Raw genomic sequence first — 22288 nt, 5'->3', positions numbered from 1 at the left:
TCAAATGATGCTTCCCTTTTGGAATACTCCAACCAGTTCACATATGTGGGAGATACATCTTTCAACTGAGCACTTGGAAACTAATCATTGATTCAGTTTCCCATGCATCACATATAGTTTAGAACCTATGTTACCACCTTTTAATCACGACGCCTGATTGCCCGTGTATGTTTGTGGTTTGCCTAACAACAAGATTCAACTTTTGCTTAGGCAAATGCATGTAGCATCAAAAATTTAGTTATCTTCACTTCCTCTTATCAAGTGCTCATCCTACATATCCAAATGTATTCCAAATGTATTGAATGTTCTTGATACTGTTCCAATGATCTTTGATCCAGATCAATAGAGATTGGTATAAACTCATCAAGATCCAATGTTCACGAGTTATCTTGGCGGTCTATATATCACATTATACATGATTGATTGTAATGCAAAAACCATTCGCATTTTAAAATCCATCCATGTAACTTTTAGCTTCATTCTCTTTCAAGAGACACTGAATCTTGCTAAAATCTTGGCATTGCCATGTGATATAAGGTGAAGGCACCTCTTCAAGGTCCTTCATGCTTAACTTTAGTGATAACAGCCTAGCTTTATACTTAGTTAAAGCATTCATGACTTAGACTTACTCATATAGGTTGAGAGTCTCTTTTGAGTCTCTCCATTGTGTTTGATTTAGTAATTACTTTTACAGAATCCAAACAACGCTTTAGATCCTATCCAATAGATCTTTAACCCAATATGTTCTAAGTTTCGCCATGGTTCTAATATTGAAAAATACTTTCAAATCTAACGTTTGAATGTCATTTTCAATAGAGAGATATGTATCTCATATATAGAACCAATAAACTTGACCTATCTCCCACTAAACTCCTCATCTATAAGATGATCCATATTTTCATTAGCTATGATTTCTCAATAGCCTTTTAGACAAATATGGTCCAATTCCCACTTGCATGCTTTAATCTACGAATAGATTTCTTAAGCTTGCTCTTTTATCTAGCATCCAAAACTTTTACATTGTGTGATGTACACAATTCCTTTCTACAAGTCCAATTGAGTAAGGTGCTTCGTTTTCCAATTGCCATATTGCCATATGCAATGATTGCTAGATTTATCCAAAATAGTTCAAGCATTCCGACTTGGTGAAAAGATTTCAACATTATCAACGCCGTGAAGTTGTTTACAATCTTTAACCACCAATCTAGCTTCTCTTTTGTATGTGTATACAATATCATCTTTGTATGTTTTGAAAACATGTTTGCAACCAATGGGAGTAAACCCTTTATGCAAATCAACCAAATTATAGATTTGATTCTTTAAGATGAAGATATTTTGGATAAAATGGCCTCAAACCATTTTGTATGGCCTCGAACCATACTTATGTTTCTGATGGCCTCAAACCATACTTGGGAATTTTTAATTTGTCGTAGCTAACCTGTAAGTCGTATGTTCTTGAAGCACTTTCCAAAGTCTTCACAGTTATCATTCCTCAAGATATCTATGTATCTATCTTGGTTGAATTCTATTCCTTATACGATTTACCTAGGTATTGAACATCAAACGTTAGTGTCTATAAAGACATTACTCAAGTCCTTTGAGTATTAGGATTCTCTTGAAGCACTTCTAAAGTCTTCCTGAAGCTCTTCCAAAGGCTTCTAAGTACGGAGTTTTTCCAAAGACTCCTAAGTATCCTACATTTGTTTGTTGCTTGACTCGAAGTCCATTCGAGGTCATTTTTCTCCCACTTGCCTTTTTGGAAATATGATGGTTTCCTAAAAGACATTATCTTAAGCAACAACCATATGTTCTCATATTTGTGGTAGAATCAATACCTTTTGTTTCTATGAGTCACTCATAAAGAAACATATATCTATCCTTGAGTTTGTTTGATGTAAACACTAACTCCCACTGGGTTCGACAACCCTAGATATATTTGTACTGAAAAGATGTACTAAACCAAAGTTTAATCCTTATGACATCTTATCTTAGCTTTGACAACCTTGTTTAGTGTGAAAGTCACTTGAGAGTGTAATTAGAAACTAAATAGGAAAATAGTCGTGATTATCGTTAATCGAAATAGATTCCGATTTCTCCATTTGGACATACCATATTCTTATGGAGCTTCGATTGTCATAATGCCATATAAACAATCTAGATAATCTTTCTTGGCTCATGAAAACATCACCTTGACCCAGCTTAGATGTTCCAAAATTCTTGCCAAGTTGATTTTATACCCTTTTGTGAATTACATTGAAGCATTTCACACATTTCACTTTGAGTAAATATAGCCATATTTTCTCAAATTCTTGTGAAATAGGTAAGTCATAAAATCCATCTTTGGCCCATGAACTTCATTGTCTAGAAACTTCTAACAATAGTCCATTTCTATGTCATGTTCAACAAGCAAGACCCATGTGTCTTAAATTAACCAACTTTTAGAAATTCATGCCATGGAATCTTAGAATGTTGACTTGTTGATATGGTCGTATGACATTGCCAAAGATATGTGGAACACAAATAAAAAATGTTTGATTTGAACCTTCTGAGTGTGAAGAGATTCGTTTGTTTATTAATCAATCATATGACTCAACCCTTAAATGATCATTTCATTCAAATAAACACTCAACGAATGTTTTTGTTTACTTTGAATGTGAGTCTTCCGTTGTCCAAACAGAAATTGATTATGATGATTAATGGAACATAATACCAATAAGTTCCAGCCTTTAGAAGGACATTAAAACAAACATGATGACCATACAATTAATGTAGCACAACTTTGCTTCATTACCCACTTGTAGGTCAATTACCAGACTTAGCTCCCGGAATTTGAGTTCTTAACAAGAGTTAGAATCTCAAGCGGTAATCTAATACCATAGGAGTTTATTTGCTAAGTCGTTTCTCTTTAACATAAACTTCAAGGTAGAAATTGAATATTGAATTCATTTATTTTGTTCCCCTTTCCTATCCTTTCTAGCACGTTTTCTTATAGTCCTAAAGATTTTACTCTTTGCTTGATCTTCTTACTTTGTTATGCGTACAAAGTCCCTTTCTTTTATTCACTTTGAATGACCGCATCCAATGAGTCTAGTTCATCATGCATCGAATTAAAAGAAGATTAGTTGTTAACCATTGGTTATACATGAGTCTTTAACTCAATACTTCATTATTTTAAAAGTACCCAGTATTCTGAATATATGAGGTCCAATTGGTCCACCATTCAAATTTTAGTTTGTAAACAACCATGAAGATCACTATAAGAAAATAGCATTCAAGATTCGCTCTCACTCTCCTTTTGTTTGAGAATCGCTCTCAAAAACAGTTACCAATCGATCGAGGAAATATCGCAGTTCTATTGTCCGAACGCAATAAGGTTGAAGATTGACTATTCTACAAAATGAACTAGCAAAGAAAACACTTATCATACTTTAATAACTTGAAATAAAAGCATTCACGCAATCATCAAAGCTATTAAACATTTCATTTATGCAAAAATAAAACATGGTCCAAAATGAATGAAACGATTCCAATACCGCAAAAGTCCTAAATCCTTAAGCAGCTTTAGCATGTCTTAAGTAGTTTAAGATTTTAGGTAAGCAAAACCTATTGCTAGTAATCTCCAAATTACTCTTGGTTAATAAATTAATGCCATAATTTATCCCATTGCCACAACATAATGCCATTTTGTTTGAGTTGTAACCACATTCAACGTGCTCCTTTAGGACGCCTTACCACCTAAGTCAACTAAAATAGCACCTCGCTTTAGCGTAAACCTACTATCTTAGATCCCTAGATTTTTGTAAGTGCTTGATTTGGAAGGCAATTTTTAAACTCAGTATTACTTTAGTATTACTTTGGACCTAGTTGTTTCTATGTTGGTTCGATTATTTAGTTAACTTAATCTAATCGAGTCATACAAAACAACCTATTCATGCAAAGTATACATACATATATTCAAGCATAATATATATCAAAATGCATAAATAAATGGTGAACTAGTATGGCCCAAAACATCTCGTATTGAAGCATCAAATCTTCATCGCCATCTTGTTAGCTTGGCATCGTCTTGAATCTTCGTTCAATTGCTAACTTAAAGTTCTAAACTTAGAAATACTTGAAAATAATAAATTACATCAAAATTTCCATGGTACGCAGACCATATTTAAAACTTTACATTCAAAGATAGAACGGTGCGCAGACCGTATTTAACTATCCTAAATTGGCCATACTACTCACTTGGAGTACCTGCATTGCATAAAATATATATTCTACGCATTCACCCATTCGTATGCTAAAACGAATGGCCCATGTAAATATGCAAGTATTTACGTGAATTAATTAAAATTCACGTTCACATAAACGCGTCCTAAAAGATTATTCAATTTCCAAATTATTAATCCTTAGACTTTATTCTAATTAAAATTGAATTTAATTAAAATAATGCGACCTACGAAATAGTTAAAATAATTATTTCATTTTAATTTCATTTAGTGGCTCCCACTCAAACCAATAATTATTCCGGATAATTAATTATGAAATATTAAATTAAAACTCGCGGCCCGGCCCAAGCAAATAAAATATTAAATTAAATACCCCGTTAGCCCAAATTAATGCAAATATACGAAGCCCAACTAATTAAACGATTCAAAAAAAAGTTCAATTAAACGGCTTAGGCTTGCGCCCAGCCCGTCGTGCGAGAGGCCCAAGAGCACACGAGCACTGTTCGCGCGCCCCAGCCCATCGACGAGCACTGCCCGCGCGCCCCAGCCCATCGCTCGCGCGCACGCATCCCGTACCCGCAGCCTAGCTGCCCCTGCGCTGCGTGTGTGTTGTGCGTCGAGTGTGCTGGACGTTGCAAGCCTTGTGCTTGCTTCGTCGCAGCCCCGCAAGCAACATGCCTGCCCCTTCCTCGCCTAGCGCGCACGAGGCACGTAGCCTTGTGCTGCTGCCCGTGTCGCATGGCGCGGTGAGCACAATGGATCGTATGGCTCGACGAGCCATACTTCCATCATGCCCATGTTCGTCTTTTTGGTTCGTAAAACGGACCAACTTAATTAAAATTAAATTTAATTCACGAACTTGCATTAATTTTATTTTTCAAAAAGGTTACGATTTAATTTTTGAAAAACAACGATTTTAACGATTTAATAAACTTTAACGACAATCCAATTTCGTAAAATTAATAAATCAAGGGCTAACAATATTCAAACTTTTAAGAACGATCGAATCAACTTTAAAGTTTGAACTTTTAATTAATAAAATCCGAAACTTTATATCGTTCATAAACAATTAAATTTCAGATTGTTAATAATTTGGTTTAAGCGCGATTAAAATTAACGAAACCATTCAAAATTTTAATCCAATAATTTTTAAAATTAGCCACTGACCCATGAAATTATATCCCCTTCCCCAATTAACCGAATTATTACTCCAAAATTAATTAAAATTCAATTAGCGTTGTAATTGGTCTAAAGTACCAAAAATGTTTTTCAATTCAAATATGGTCTGCGTACCATCAAATAGTTATAATTAGTTTAATTATAGCTTATCCTATTTGAAGAAAATGGCGCCTCCCACGGTGAAATTCAAGACGAAGTTACCATTTTCGAGACGGACTTTGAAGTTGAAGCATCAATATGAAGTCGGGCCATACTAGATCACATTTATCTTATGCATGTTTTAAGTTATTTATTGCTTTTAAATATGTCTTAAATATGCATGAGATCAAAGCTTGATTATGTTGCATGATTAAGGATTTTAGTTCACTTAAAATCTAACCAACATAGTAAGAGCCTTAAGTTCCAAACTTAAAAATTGAGTTAAAAGGTGCCATGCCAAAATAAACACTTGCTTGGATATGTAGGGGAATAAAGTTAAACGTAATAACATGTGCGGAACAATCCTCAAAGCCAGGAAACATGTATAAAGCACAGATTAAGCATACTTACATTCGAAGCGTGTTTTCCACAATAATCCGTCAACGAACACGAACAAAGAACTCCAATTGTCGTTCCTCTACTTGGTTCACCGACACGATCAGATTCGTCTTTATAATCGTAGCTTAGACAATTAATCAAGATACTTTGCTTTTTGGGAAGAACTCACTTTGGAGGCACAGAGAGTATTACGGTTCTCTGTGTCTCTAGGGTTTTGAGTAATCTGAATTGTGATTGCAGTAAGTTGGAAATTAGGTCATAAGGTTATTTACATAACCTTACTAACCGACCAAGCCCGGAGGCAAGGCCGGCCAGCAAGCCACGCGTGAGACAAGAACAGCAAGCTGGGCCATGGGCCTCGCTGTTTTGGCTGTGTCGCTGCATAGGCCCGCGCGCACACGCGCAGCTCCGCTCGGCCATGGGCCAGCGCTGCCGTGTTGCCTTGGCCCTTGCTTGCTCGCCTAGCGCGCGCCCATGGGCCTCGAGTGCTTCGTGCACTCAGCTCGTGGGCCGCTCTTCGTATTCGCGTTTAATATATTTCCAATATATTATTCATCGTTTCGTATACGACGAATCACCGTCGTACGATACGATTATTCGTTTCGCCTAGCTTACGAATATTCGCGATACGATATACGATTCCGATGCAAGGTCGTATCGTATAATACGTTTCCAACTTAAATCCCAAAAAGCTATTAAATGAATTTCCGATTCATTTAATCCGGTGATCTATTACGTGTCATTGGTGTGACCTTGTAGGTTCAGTCAAGAGTAAGTTGTGAGTTCAATATCCATTAGAACTCACTGATCGGAAGCATTGCTCCAGCTAGCTATTCTGATCACTTGATCTCACTGAATTAATTGTTCGCAATTAATCTGAACCTTGGTATTAGACTTAATGCACCTTGGGTGAAGGACATATTTTCTTCAGGATATCCTTTACATCAATCTAGTAATAGTTTTCGCTCAGCGAGGTGTTACTTATTGGTCCTAAAGGGGTAAGGTACACAAATAATTGTGAGTACATGTTAGTTTTGGTGAAACTCAACGATATAAGTAAGGAGTCCTTTTATGTCGTGGCAAAATCTTTGGGTTCACCTAATAAGTTCTTAGACGTACCTATCAACCAAGAGTAGTTTCTAGACTATTAGCAAAAAGCTTTTTCTTACCTAAAAGATTTTAGAATTGAGTCTAAATACATAATGTGCTTAATTCTTTAATGGATTTTAGGGTCTTGGAATCATTTTATTCACACCTGCCGGAACACATAACTTGAATAAAATGCTTAATGAACATTGAATTATGCATGTATGCTAGAATTTAAGTTTATTAAGAGAAACTGTGGATGGTTATTTATTTGTTTATTCTTTTCAATTGTAGTTTTAACTATGGAAAACAACAATCAAAACATCATCATGGGTTCTGAGCTTATGGTCAAGCTGAACCTAGCAAATTTTCTTGAATAGGAAGCTAAGCTAGTTGAAATAGTCAGACTCAATGGACTTGAGTATGTACTGTTACATCCCATGCCAAGCTACTATGCCAGAGACATGACCCCTGAAAGATTTTCCGCCTGGGATGCGGATCTCAAAAAGGTTATGAGTCTTATGCTGAACAATATCCCTGATGAATGGGCTAGAAGGTTTGTAGCTTATGAACCTTTTACGCTCATCAAGAATCTGAGGGATATCTGTCGTGGAAGCACGGAGGACAGGTACATGAACGTCCATGAGTTGATTGAATCAATGTCTGGTCTAAAGGTTAGTTCTCCCAACAGGTGTTATAGGATGGAAGTCCAAGAAACACATGTTCAGCTCCTTCGCACTAAACAAAGGGTAGGCGTCCCACTAAGGTTCCATGTGGATCTTATGCTTTCATATTTTGATCGCCTAAGTCTGCTAGGAACACCAATAAGCGAAAGGATGGCAGTCTCTATCTTGCTCAACTCACTGCACAGTGGGTTTGGTCGCTTCAAGCAACTATACCTAAGTGAACCAAGAGAAGAAACAGTTGCAGAATTTGTTCACCTTGTCAGAAAGGCTGAGATAATACTGGACTGTGAAGCCAAAAATTTACTCAAGGCTAAAGGGAGACCGTTCAAGAAAAGTGGAAAGTCCAAGGGCAATGCTAAATCAAAGCAGGACAAGTCCACATCAAGCTGTCTTTATTGTGATGGAATAGGCCATTACAAAAGAGAGTGTCCAAAGCTAAAGGAAGATCAGAAGAACGGATTAGTCATTCCATCTTCAGGTATTTTCGTTATAGACTGTATACTTGCTAATTCAACTTCTTGGGTATTAGATACAGGTTGTGGCTCACACTTATGTTCCAATCCACAAGGACTAAGAAGAAGTAGAAAGTTAAGCAAGGTGAAGTCGACCTACGAGTGGGAAATGGAGCACGGATTGCTGCATTAGCTGTAGGAACTTATTATTTGTCGTTGCCCTCTGGGCTAGTTTTGGAACTGGAACAGTGTTTCCATGTTCCAAGTCTTACTAAAAACATCATTTCTGTTTCTTGCTTAGATGCTAAGGGATTTTCCTTTTTAATAAAAGACAATAGTTGTTCGTTTTATTTTAAAGAGATGTTTCATGGATCTGCTAGATTAGTCAATGGACTTTATTTATTAAATCACGACAAACAAGTTTATAACATAAATACCAAAAAGGCCAAAAAGGATGATTCAGATCTCACCTATCTGTGGCATTGTCGATTAGGCCATATTAACTTGAAACGCATGGAAAGACTTCAAAAGGAAGGAATTCTAGAACCATTTGACTTAGAGGATTATGTTAAGTGCGAATCATGTTTACTTGGCAAAATGACAAAGCAACCTTTCTCTAAAGTTGGAGAAAGAGCAAATGAACTATTGGGTTTAATCCATACAGATGTATGTGGACCAATGAGTAAAAATGCTAGGGGTGGTTTCAGCTACTTTATCACTTTCACTGATGACTTCAGTAGATATGGTTATGTCTACCTAATGAAGCATAAGTCTGAATCCTTTGACAAATTCAAGGAATTTCAGAGTGAAGTAGAGAATCAATTAGGCAAGAAGATTAAAGCACTGCGGTCTAATAGAGGCGGTGAATATCTGAGCTATGAATTTGATGACCATCTGAAAGAATGTGGAATTCTATCAGAATTGACTCCTCCTGGAACACCACAATGGAACGGTGTGTCAGAACGGAGGAACAGAACCTTGCTAGACATGGTTAGGTCAATGATGGGTCAGGCCGAACTTCCAATAGAATTTTGGGGACATGCTCTAAATACAGCTGCACTCACTATAAATAGAGCTCCGTCTAAAGCTGTTGAAAAGACTCCATATGAGTTATGGTTTGGAAAGCCTCCAAATGTGTCTTTTCTTAAGATTTGGAGATGTGAAGTATACGTCAAGCGATTAATTTCAGACAAACTTCATCCAAAATCTGACAAATGTATCCTTGTGGGCTATCCAAAGGAAACAAAGGGGTATTACTTCTACAATACATCTGAGAACAAGGTGTTTGTTGCTCGAGATGGTATCTTTTTGGAAAAGAATCACATTTCCAAAATGACAAGTGGGAGAAAAGTAGACCTCGAAGAAATTCGAGTCGAACAACAAACTCTAGAGAATGCTCAAGATGACATTCAAGATGAAACTCAGAGATCTTTAGAAGAAGTATCTGGTGAGAATCATGTTCAATCTAGAGATGTAACCTCGCGTAGATCGCAGAGATATAGATCTCAACCGGAAAGGTACTTAGGTATTTTGACGAACGAGAGCTATGACGTTCTATTACTTGAAAGTGATGAACCTGCGACTTACAAACAAGCTATGACGAGCCCTAGCTCCAAGCAATGGCATGAAGCCATGCAGTCTGAATTAGACTCCATGTCTGAAAACCAAGTATGGGATTTGGTCGATTTGCCAGATGGCTACCAAGCCATTGGAAGCAAATGACTTTTCAAACTGAAAAAGGACAAGGATGGGAAACTTGAAGTTTTCAAAGCTAGATTGGTTGCAAAAGGTTACAAGCAAGTCCACGGTGTGGATTACCATGAAACCTTTTCACCAGTTGCAATGCTAAAGTCTATTCGGATAATGTTAGCAATCGCTGCATATTACGATTACGAAATATGGCAGATGGATGTCAAAATCGCTTTCTTAAACGGCGTTTTAACAGAAACTGTGTTTATGACACAGCCTGAAGGTTTTGAAGATCCAAAGAATGCTAAAAAGGTATGCAAGTTAAAGAAATCAATCTACGGATTGAAGCAGGCATCCAGGAGCTGGAATATACGTTTTGATGAAGCAGTCAGTGACTTTGGTTTCATCAAGAACGCAGACGAATCTTGTGTATACAAGAAGGTCAGTGGGAGCAAAATTGTTTCCTAGTATTATATGTCGATGACATATTACTTATCGGAAATGACATTCCTATGTTGAACTCTGTCAAGATTTGGCTTGGGAAATTTTTTTCGATGAAGGATCTAGGAGAAGCACAGTACATATTGGGCATCAAGATTTACAGAGATAGATCTAAAAGGATGATTGGACTTATTCAAAGCACTTATATCAATAAGGTCCTTGAAAGGTTCAAGTTGGCAGACTCCAAGCAAGGCTACCTACCCATGTCTCATGGAATAACTCTAAGCAAGACTGAGTGCCCAAAAACACTTGATGATCGTAGACGAATGAATGGGATTCCATATGCATCATTGATTGGTTGAATAATGTATGCTATGATATGTACACGCCCGGATGTTGCGTATGCACTCAGTGCTACGAGCAGATACTAGTCAGACCCAGGAGAGGCACATTGGACTGCTGCCAAGAATATTCTGAAGTACTTGAAAAGGCACAAAGATGACTTCCTGGTCTATGGTGGAGATGATGAATTAATTGTTAAAGGCTATACGGACGCAAGTTTCCAAACCGACAAAGATCATTTTCTGGGTTTGTCTTCTGCCTCAACGGAGGTGCAGTAAGCTGGAAAAGTGCTAAGCAAAGCACCATTGCGGATTCTACAACTGAAGCGGAGTACATTGCTGCACATGAAGCAGGAAAGGAAGCTATATGGCTAAGGAAGTTCATAGGTGAACATGGTGTAGTCCCCTCCATTAAAGGAACAATAACCCTGTATTGTGATAATAACGGAGCTATTGCACAGGCAAAGGAGCCTAGACACCACCAAAGAGTCAAGCATGTACTTCGTAGATTTTACCTTCTACGAGAGTTCGTTGAAAGAAAAGAACTGATGACAACATATCAGATCCATTAACTAAACCTCTGCCGCAGGCGAAGCACAACTCGCACACCGCAGCTATGGGAATCAAGCATATTGGAGAATGGCTTTGATGTCCTTATTTAATGTTTTAAAGTTTTAGAGTTTAATTCTTTGTAAAATATTATTGGTTAATCATTCACAATAAATGAATAGAATTCATTTTTCCATTTAATTTGTGGTTTATTAAATGATGAGTCCCTTCAATTTGACGATATATTCAAGATAGACTGTCAGGACCAGTCCTGTGACTAAGAAATGTCTATCAAGTGAACTTAAATGTCAAAAGTTGAAAATGGTCCCTGGTCGGAGTTTTCTATAAAATTGGACGCATAGAAAACGTTAGACGACTAGAATGCAAGATGACTAGTAGTTCTGTTTCTTGAACTATGTCACTACTACATTTCTAATCAGCTGCGACGGTTCAGAGAAGGATAATGCAACGCCTTACATAGAACCGTTGCATTAGATAGGGCTAATGCGACGGTTTTTTCTATAACACATCAGAAGGTTGAGCTAATGTAACGGCTGTGATAAACCGTCGCAATAGGTTGTCTAATGCAATGCGTTTTTAGGCTAATGCAACGGTTATGGATTTCAACTTATTCCCTCCCATTATTTCCAAAAATTTCAAACCACGCGCCTTGAATTATTCCCACAAAAAATTTTTTTAAAAAAAAAAGAAAAAAGAAAAATGGAAAACATAAATTAGGAAAAACACAAACACTTTCTACTCCACCGAAGAAATAGAGAGGAGAGAGACTGAGAGCGTTTTCAAAGTTAGGGTTTCGAAAGGTGATTTGATCTGCAATTCGCAATTTGGTCCGAGCTTAATCGAATTTACAAAGTTAGGGTTTCGAAAGGTCTAAGGAGTTGATCTGCAATTCACAATTTGGTCTGAGGCATAATCGAATTTCTTGCAAGGTCTAGCCATTGGTTGCCAAAATTCTCTCTCTCACGTCGCTTAATCGAGTCAGAGGGTTGAATTGGAGCAACTTACGAGGAGAAATTCTCCTTAAACCAGCCGAGTAATTCACGGTAAGTATTGATTCACAATTCAGGTTTGTGTATTAATAGTATGAATTTGGATAATTTTGTGAGGGTTTGGTTCGATATTGTTTTTTTCCCCCTTTTTTACACATTTGTCGAAATTCTCAAAGTTTAATATTGAATGATATTCTGTAAATTTGAAAGATTTGATTTAGTTTTACTAAATTTTGATGATGGAAGGTCTAATAGTTGAAAGATGAAAACAGTCCTGAGTTTCTAGCCTATAACTTTCAATTGTGTTATATTTGGGAAAATTTGTTAAATGTACAGAACATTACTTACATGAATTTTGAGCAATTAGCAAGTAATATAATGATTTTTTTGGTCGTTAACAAATGACAATGTGAGACGAAAAGTAACGCATATTATTCCACTGTTTCAATCTTTTACATGGAATGCTGACATGACAAGGTTGATATTTCATTTTCTTTTGATACTTGCCATTCATTCTGTGTTTTATTGGAAGAATATTTAGGTTTTAGAGTGATTTGAGCTGGTTTGTTAGACTGGAAAAATGAATATCTGCCACCCTTATAGTGATAAGACATAATTCGAGATGGTTTTATGAGTTGCAGAATGACTTTTGAAGTGTTGTGTATGGTGGGTGTTGTAGTTAGTCCGTTAGTTTCTCTGTGCCTCTAGGAAGTAGTAGCCATTTAGGTGGTGTTTTTGTTGTGATCTGCTTTCTGCTAGTATTTCAGTTGGATGACTTCTTGTTGTTTTTTTTGGGCGTGTTCTTTTTGTTTTGCTGCTGCTGCTTTAGTTTGAGTGCCTGGTATTGAAATTACTGGAAATTTTTATTCATATTCTAACTTATTTTTACTTTCTAATTTCTTTCATATCTCGTTTTGACATATAGGACTATAGGTACATGATTCCCTTTTGACATGCTTTTCTGGTTTTTGGTACAAAAAAAATAAAAAGAAAATCTCCTCTCCTGTGAAAAGCGCATCACTTCTCGCTGCTTCCCTTTGTTCTTGCTGCTCCCACTCACAATTCTCCCCCAAACCCAGACCGGCGAAGTACTGCTTCTACACCACCACCACCACCACCTGTTCGCTCCTGCTTCTACTCACCACCACCACCAGCGCGCTTTGATTTAACCGGCTTCTTCCTTTAATTATAAAATTAAACATAAAATAAATCTTCACTTCCAATGCGTTTTCCCTTTGTTAAGAAAAAAAGGAACTCCTCCACTTTCGATTGATAATTTCCTCCATCTTCTTCATACTACATTAACCGCTAGTTTTGGCGATTCTCTACACCAGCGACGCCTCCATTATAGGAAAAATTACGGCCACCGCCTCCATCAGACACCCTTGTAAGCCTAGTATTCTCTTCTCTTATTTTCTTCTTGGTTGAGTATTCAATTGGCTATGCCCTGATATTTGTATTGTTTATCCAATTTTGTTAATTTCATTTTGTGTAATTGGTTTCAATAATTTTTAAGTTTTCTGCTATAAATTCAATTGAAATTGATAATTATTAAATTTTAGGGTATGAACTGTGTTGGATTATTTAGGGAAAAGTAACGCCATATAGTATTATCGTACTATAGTATTCTCCGGGCCTCCTTCTATGAAATCATCAACTATAATGGTCCTATACTTGTTGCTAAAACCCTTTTAATCCCTTTTTATGTTATTGGCAGCTCTTTTGGTTTGATTGCTGAGATTGTCAAGAAAGGTTTGACACCTTCTCAGATTTGTGTGATTTTGAGGGATTCTCACGGTATTGATCATATTTCACTGACTTGGATTTATGTTTACCATATGCTTGTATGATATCAATTTCCAAATGTACATTCATCCTAGTGACTGAATTCTCTATGCTATACTGAGGCAACTAGTACTCCATTTTTGGGGAATGCAATGTTATGTTACTGGATGATGTTAGTTGTCAATCACTTAGTTTATATCTTGCCGAATTTTATGGGTATTCCTAGGGGTTAAAGTTAGGTTTACTCAAGTCTATATTATTACTCATCTACAGACTATTTGCTTAATTAGATTGAAAAAAAATAATCTCAAAAATGAGCAAATGAGCACTAATAAAGTTTTGTCTACGCTTTGTTAACACTAGGTGTACCCGGTAAGTAACGAGGGTTTAAGATCAAAGTTCTCGTTTAAATGATGGGGCTTATAAGGAGGCTTCTATTGTGACTAAATAATCAGATAATACATTTTTTTGACAATTTGATAAAAGGATAACTTTGTGCATATCTTTGGAGAAAGCGTACTGCATGCTCTTTGTGCTTTATTGATCATAAAAACGATGATGCATCTGTAATCCTATATATATATTAGCATTTAGATGTGCTTGGACCTTTAACTTTGTGTTTGGATTTGCATATAAACCTTTAACTCGTTTTTTTCTGAACTGTCGTAGAGTTCGGTATTGTAGAACGAGAAGCTAGAAACGAGGGTATATTTCAGCTTGCATCCTCTTGGAAATCTGGCATATAAGTCTTATAGATTCTGGAAGATGCTCTTGTTATTTTTGGTATCTATTCCCTTCAACTCTTTAGATCGAGTTCATCAGTTCCTGTTGTACATTAACCTTGAAGGTGATGATACTTTGTCTTTTCAAATACAGTCGTCTTTGTACATTAACCTTTATGGGTCTTTCCCCGGCCTTCTCCTTATAACTAATCAAGTACAATTGTGAAATTACCATTTTTCTGATTAATAAATCATGTGCCTACTGCATTTATGTTTTCAGTCACTTGATAGGTCAATTTACGATGGTATCCTGCAGATGTTATTCATCCCATGAGGCTTGAGTTTGATGTTTTTGCAGCCTTATTTTGTTTGCTGAGTTTTGTTGTAGTTGTTTACTTTATTCTTGGTGGTTTAGTTTTGTGATTGGTTTCTTTTTACCGCATACCTACTCAGCACAAAACAGAATTAGAATCATCGAGAATTTATATTTTATTTATTAGAATCATCAAGAATTAGAAACACCTATAGTTGTACTTTATCCTTCCTTCACCCACTCCTCTGATTTTATGTTTAATTTGCCATTATGTCCCCCATACAAAATAGATGGTTGGCATAACATTTGTGTGACTTATGTTTGTATAGGCTTCCGTAGTTGTTTATCATTTTCTTCCCCCTATTTAAAAGTTCAGCTTATTACACTTTAGTTCATATCTGCAGTGTAAAACCTGTTTGTGGAAAGTCATATGCTTGGTAGTGTTTCAGCTAGTGAAAGCGATTCCAAAGGATGCATCTAGTCGCCGCATGTTAGTGAGCAAAACGGGCAGTCCGGGGGGACAAGTAGGACAAATAACTAGGTAATATATTTGTTTTGGCATTATATTATGTTGCATTTTCTCATTCTCTAATACAAAATGTGATTTCTGTCTCCCTTCTTTTCTATCTTTTTTTTTTGTCTTCTGAACTTCTAAAAAGAAGTGGACAACTATGGACTAATGTATGCAATGTTTATTTCTTGAGATGGGGAAAACTATGGATTATGCTACTGTTCGGTTCCAAAATTTAAGAAATGATCTACATTCATAGCTGTTGCACATGATACAGATTGGAGTTTTGAGTTTTTTTACCGTAGCTGACTAATATTGAATTTTGATGTTGTGCTTGGCTGTTTGCTGCACATTAGGAAAGTGTTGCTGTTGTTTTCTTTGTTGTTGTACCTGCTTCAGACTGCTTTTGTTGCTTGCTTATTTGTTATTCTGTTCTTCTAACCAGTTTTGGTGCTGCTTGTCTATTCTGATCTGCAAATGTTGTCATGCACCTCCTGCTTATGTTCTTCCCCTGCTGATGTTATTGTTCTTCTCTTCTTCTGGTTTTGCATTGTTCCTTCTGGGATGCTTAATGTTTCTGCTTATGCTATGTTTACTGTTTCTGGATAGATGGGAGGTGGTGACATACAACACTGTTATACTCTCCTGGCAGCTGCTACAGGATCTTCCCAGAAATCTGGCTGCCATACCTTGACTACTTCATCTCTCTTTCTTTTATATATTGTTTGCTGGACATATATATGTTGTCTACATTTCTGACAATCATCATCTCATAGAATGGTTTTGCCAATATATATCATCTCATGGAATTGTTTGCTGCACAGATTCATCATCTCATCTCATAGTAAGTTTAGGGTCTGAAATTCCATGCTTTAGTTGAATAAATATGAAGTTAAATTATTTAATTTATCGTGTTTTAGCTAGTGCACCATCTCTAACTTGTGCCCATTCGTGATTTAAACTTCCAGGAGCATGGTGAGCTAAATGGAGAAGAAATGTAGATCTAGCAATGACACGGTGGAGGCTCTTGTTTGTTTTTGAGTCATTTTGTGATTTCTAGTAATGTACGTTGAATTTGTTTATGTGGATTTTAATTTTATGCATTTTGTCATTAAAAACACTAAATTAATTAGTGAACGATTATTTTGTAATGTATGTGTCCTATGGGCATTAATATTGTAATATTACTCTTTAAGTCAATGAAAATCTTTTATTATTGACATCCTTTCTTAATTTAGAATAATAATTTTAATTATTATTATTTATTATTATGAATAAATGAACCCGTTGCATTAGGTGCTCAACAGATCGATTTATTTTGACAATAAATTACCATTGCATTAGGCTAAAACGTGTTGCATTATTTCTTTAAGCCATTGTAGATATCCGTCGCATTAGCTAAAATAACCGCCACATTAGCTAAAATAACCGTCGCATTAGCTTAAATGTCTGTCGCATTAGCTAAAGAACTAATGCGACACCCATCTAAGGGCCGTCGCATTAGATGTTTATCTAATGCGACGGTATTAATTTTCCCGTTGCATTAGGTCACTGATCGTCGCATTGGGCCTAATGCAACGCCACCGGATGTAAGGGTCATTTGTCGTCGCATTAGGTCTAATGCGACGGATTTTGATGCCTAATGCAACGTTTTTAGGCGTTGCATCTGATAAGAAATGTAGTATGTGGGCATGGCAATGTCATAATCATTTGCATAGATACTTACTTTGGGAAGACTAGTATCGGACAGACCTATGAAACTTTATTGTAAGAGATGAAAATCTATCATAAGTAAATTTCATTAAAATTATTAGACACTAAATCCTCAATACCTGAGTGATTTGAGATTACTTGTTTGAGAACTGGTTGCTTTGACGTTGACCAACCGTCGCACCGTAAAAGGAGGCTATAAAGGCAACGCTCAGATAATCACCTATCAAACGAAGTCTAATCTCAAGATCGCAAGATTGGGATTGTCCTCCCATAAATCGGGATGAGATGCTTAAAAGTTGTACAAGGCCACTCGGAGAGCTAGAAACTGTAAAATGCATGGCCGTGCTCGGATGAATCATAGGCTATGATTATCTGTTTATTAGATCAGTTGAACTCTGAAACCGAGAAACATCTCTGGAGATAATAAGGATGACAACTCTTACCTTATGTTCAAGAGCAAGCATCGAGCGACAAAGGAATTAGGTAATGCACACTTGTCCCTAAGGACAAGTGGGAGACTGAAGGAAATAATGCCCTTGGTCCAAGTATGCATGTAATATTAAGTCCAATAAATGCGGTTCAGTATTAATTAACAAGTTAATAATTCAGTGAGATCAAGTGAGCTGAATGCCTAGCTAGAGGCCGCTTCAGTTCAAGTGGAATTAATGATATTAATCCACAGCTTACTCTTGACTAAACCCGTAGGGTCACACAAAGAGTACGTAAACGGATCAAGTATTTAATGGCATTAAATACTCCATCTATGGATATTCGGAATCGAATGATCTTGGTTTCAGTGGGAGCTGAGATCGTCACAAGCAAGAAATGAATACTCCGGAAACGGAAATATGGATCGTATCGGAAATATAAATATTATCCAAGTCGTAGATGTTGCCGGAAACGGAAACATGGTACGTATCGGAAAATATTAATGGAAATGGAAATATTGCCGGAATCGAAAATATTGCCGGAAACAGAAATATTGTCTGAATCGGAAATATTATCGGAATCGGAAAATAATTCCGGAAACGGAAATATTAAATATTTGTTCGAAACGGAAATTAATTCCGGAATCGGAAATATTAAATATTGTTCGTATCGGAAATGAATTCCGGAATTGGGAAATTAATCGGAAGCGTAACGTACGAATTAGCATCGGACGAGGCCTGTCAGACGAAGGCCCAGCACGAAGCCGGGCCATCGCCCAGCAAGCCAGCGCGCCACAACGCACCAGCCAAGGCTGCGACCAGGCCCACCGCAAGGCAGGCCCAGCGCGCGCCAAGGCTGCGGCAGCGTGTGGGCCTCGTGGAAATGGGCTGCGAGTGCTCGCGGGCTGCGCTAGCGCGCATGGCGCCCCTCGTGGGCTGTTGTGCGTGCGTGTGTGTGTTTATGTTCATGTACGAATCCTAAAGCTATCAGGATTCGATATATGATTAAATTCCTAAACCTAAAAGGATAAATTAATTAAATAAGAGTTCTACTAGGATTCTAGTTTAATTAATTCGTATCCTAGTAGGATTCCATTTCTTTTTCCATACCTCTATAAATAGGTGCCTAGGGTCATAATTTATAGACACAATTGAAGTATTCTAAAGGTAAGATTTTGAAGAAAAAAATCAGCCATACACTTGCACCTAATAGCCGAAATTCCTAAGCTACCTTAAGGGCGATTCTAGTTGGTCAAGCTTAAGGCGGATCCGGATGTGCTGTGGACTATCTACGGAGGGACGACACTTGGAGTCCTAAAGACTTGTTCTTGTTTGGTTTGGGCGCAGCTAGGGAGGGCACGCAACAAAGTGTATGCATCTAAACTATGCTAAATGATTATGTGTAAATAATATGCTTTCCTGGCTTTATGGTTTTTCCGCATGATTTATGTTTTGTCATATGAATCATAACCTAAAATATTTTTGGTGATTAGTTGCAATAAAACAATTTAAATTATTATATTATCTTGCACGCTTCGCGTGCATATTGTTAGGTTATGATACATATAAATGAATATAAATCATGCGGAAAAACCATAAAAGTCAAGATTCCAAATTAATTGCCACATAACAATTAGCATAATTTAGGATGCATACTCTTTGTAGCGTGCCCTCCCTTGCTGCGTCCGAACCGAACAAGAAAAAGTCTTTAGGACTCCAAGTGTCGTCCCTCCGTAGAAAGTCCGCAGCACGTCCGGATCCGCCTTAGCTTTGACTAACTAGAATCGCCCCAAAGGTACTATGTATTTTTTTCGGCTATTATGAGGCAAATAAGTGACTGAATTTTATGCCTAAAATCCCCTTGAATACTTAGAAAACTCGTTCTAAATTGTGAGCATTAATCACCTATTTATAGGGTATGGAAAAGGTATTGGAATCCTACTAGGAAACGAATTTAATTAATTTGAATTTAATTTAAACTCTATTAATTAATTTATCTAGTAGGTATAGGAATTTAATCTTAAACGAATCCTACACGGTATAGGTTTCGTACGCAAGCACAAACACACACGAGCATGGCGCCCCTCGTGGGCTGTTGTGCGTGCGTGTGTGTGTTTGTGTTCATGTACGAATCCTAAAGCTATCAGGATTCGATATATGATTAAATTCCTAAACCTAAAAGGATAAATTAATTAAATAAGAGTTCTACTAGGATTCTAGTTTAATTAATTCGTATCCTAGTAGGATTCCAGTTCCTTTTCCATACCTCTATAAATAGGTGCCTAGGATCATAATTTATAGACACAATTGAAGTATTCTAAAGGTAAGATTTTGAAGAAAAAAATCAGCCATACACTTGCACCTAATAGCCGAAATTCCTAAGCTACCTTAAGGGCGATTCTAGTTGGTCAAGCTTAAGGCGGATCCGGATGTGCTGTGGACTATCTACGGAGGGACGACATTTGGAGTCCTAAAGACTTGTTCTTGTTTGGTTTGGGCGCAGCTAGGGAGGGCACGCAACAAAGTGTATGCATCTAAACTATGCTAAATGATTATGTGTAAATAATATACTTTCCTGGCTTTATGGTTTTTCCGCATGATTTATGTTTTGTCATATGAATCATAACCTAAAATATTTTTGGTGATTAGTTGCAATAAAACAATTTAAATTATTATATTATCTTGCACGCTTCGCGTGCATATTGTTAGGTTATGATACATATAAATGAATATAAATCATACGGAAAAACCATAAAAGTCAAGATTCCAAATTAATTGCCACATAACAATTAGCATAATTTAGGATGCATACTCTTTGTAGCGTGCCCTCCCTTGCTGCATCCGAACCGAACAAGAACAAGTCTTTAGGACTCCAAGTGTCGTCCCTCCGTAGAAAGTCCACAGCACGTCCGGATCCGCCTTAGCTTTGACTAACTAGAATCGCCCCAAAGGTACTATGTATTTTTTTCGGCTATTATGAGGCAAATAAGTGACTGAATTTTATGCCTAAAATTCCCTTGAATACTTAGAAAACTCGTTCTAAATTGTGAGCATTAATCACCTATTTATAGGGTATGGAAAAGGTATTGGAATCCTACTAGGAAACGAATTTAATTAATTTGAATTTAATTTAAACTCTATTAATTAATTTATCTAGTAGGTATAGGAATTTAATCTTAAACGAATCCTACACGGTATAGGTTTCGTACGCAAGCACAAACACACACGAGCATGACCCACATGCGCGCAGGCCATGCCCGCGCAAAAGCCCACGAAGCTGCCGCAGCCTAGGCGCGCGTGTTAGGTTATGATACATATGATATTACATAAATCATGCGGAAACAACCATTAACCCAGGATTACATATTATTTACACATAATCATATAGCATAATTTAGATGCATACTCTTTGTTGCGTGCCCTCCCTAGCTGCGCCCGAACCGAGCAAGAACAAGTCTTTAGGACTCCAAGTGTCGTCCCTCCGTAGATAGTCCACAGCACGTCCGGATCCGCCTTAAGATTGACCAACTAGAATCGCCCTTAAGGTACTAGAATTTTCGGCACTTTTGAGCAAGATGTGTGGCTGAATTTTTCTCTCAAAAACTCACTTTGAATACTTTGAAACTCGTTATAAATTGTGAACCCAGGCCACATATTTATAGGGTTATGGAAAGGGAATTGGAATCCTATTCAGATACAAATTAATTAAACCTAGAATCCTACAAGAACTCTAATTTAATTAATTTATCAAATAGAATTAGGAATTTAATCATTAATCGAACTCTGCACGTTTTAGGAAACGTGCACGAACACAAACACTTACGCACACACACACGGCAGCCTCGATGGGCCGCCCATGCGTGCGTGCGAGCAGCAGCCCACGCAGCGAGGCCTGCGCGAGCCACAAGCCCACGCAAGCATCCGCGCGCGCTGCGCGCGCTGTGCGCGCTGCCACGGCCTGCTGGGCCTGGCCTTGCGCTGGGCCTGGCGTGGCTGTTTGTGTGGCGCGCTTGGCTTGCTGGGCGATGGCCTGGCTTCGTGCTGGGCCCTCGTCCGGCAGGCCTCGTCCGATGCTTATTCGTACGATACGCTTCCGATTAAATTTCCGATTCCGGAATTCATTTCCGATACGAACAATATTTAACATTTCCGATTCCGGAATTAATTTCCGTTTCGAACAAATATTTAATATTTCCGTTTCCGGAATTATTTTCCGATTCCGGTAATATTTCCGATTCTGACAATATTTCCGTTTCCGGCAATATTTCCGATTCTGGTAATATTTCCATTTCCGATAATATTTTCCGATACGTACCATGTTTCCGTTTCCGGCAACATCTACGACTTGGATAATATTTATATTTCCGATACGATCCATATTTCCGTTTCCGGTAATATCATCGTTTCCGGAGTATTCATTTCTTGCCTGTGACGATCTCAGCTCCCACTGAAACCAAGATCCGTCGATTCCGAATATCCATAGATAGAGTATTTAATGCCATTAAATACTTGATCCGTTTACGTACTATTTGTGTGACCCTACGGGTTCATTCAAGAGTAAGTTGTGGATTAATATCATTAATTCCACTTGAACTGAAGCGGCCTCTAGCTAGGCATTCAGCTCAC

General features: G+C 37.4%; 1 long non-coding RNA gene across 6 annotated transcripts; it reads left to right on the top strand.

Moving 5' to 3' along the window:
• The first annotated feature begins 11888 nt into the window (after nt 1-11888).
• Nucleotides 11889-16741, top strand: LOC110800921 (uncharacterized). Of its 6 annotated transcripts, none has more exons than XR_008930861.1 (5): nt 11911-12244; nt 13116-13577; nt 13908-13987; nt 14645-16365; nt 16490-16741. It is a non-coding gene; the product is annotated as an uncharacterized lncRNA (long non-coding RNA). The 6 variants fall into 6 exon arrangements; XR_008930862.1 differs by having other exon boundaries at nt 11912-12244; nt 14645-15551; XR_008930860.1 differs by having other exon boundaries at nt 11912-12244; nt 14645-15551; nt 16131-16741.
• The last annotated feature ends 5547 nt before the right edge of the window (nt 16742-22288 follow it).

This window comes from Spinacia oleracea, chromosome 3 (assembly GCF_020520425.1).
Source record: "Spinacia oleracea cultivar Varoflay chromosome 3, BTI_SOV_V1, whole genome shotgun sequence".
NCBI lineage: Eukaryota > Viridiplantae > Streptophyta > Magnoliopsida > Caryophyllales > Amaranthaceae > Spinacia > Spinacia oleracea.
Note: the sequence above shows the minus strand (reverse complement) of the source record. Positions and strands in the feature narration are given on the sequence as shown.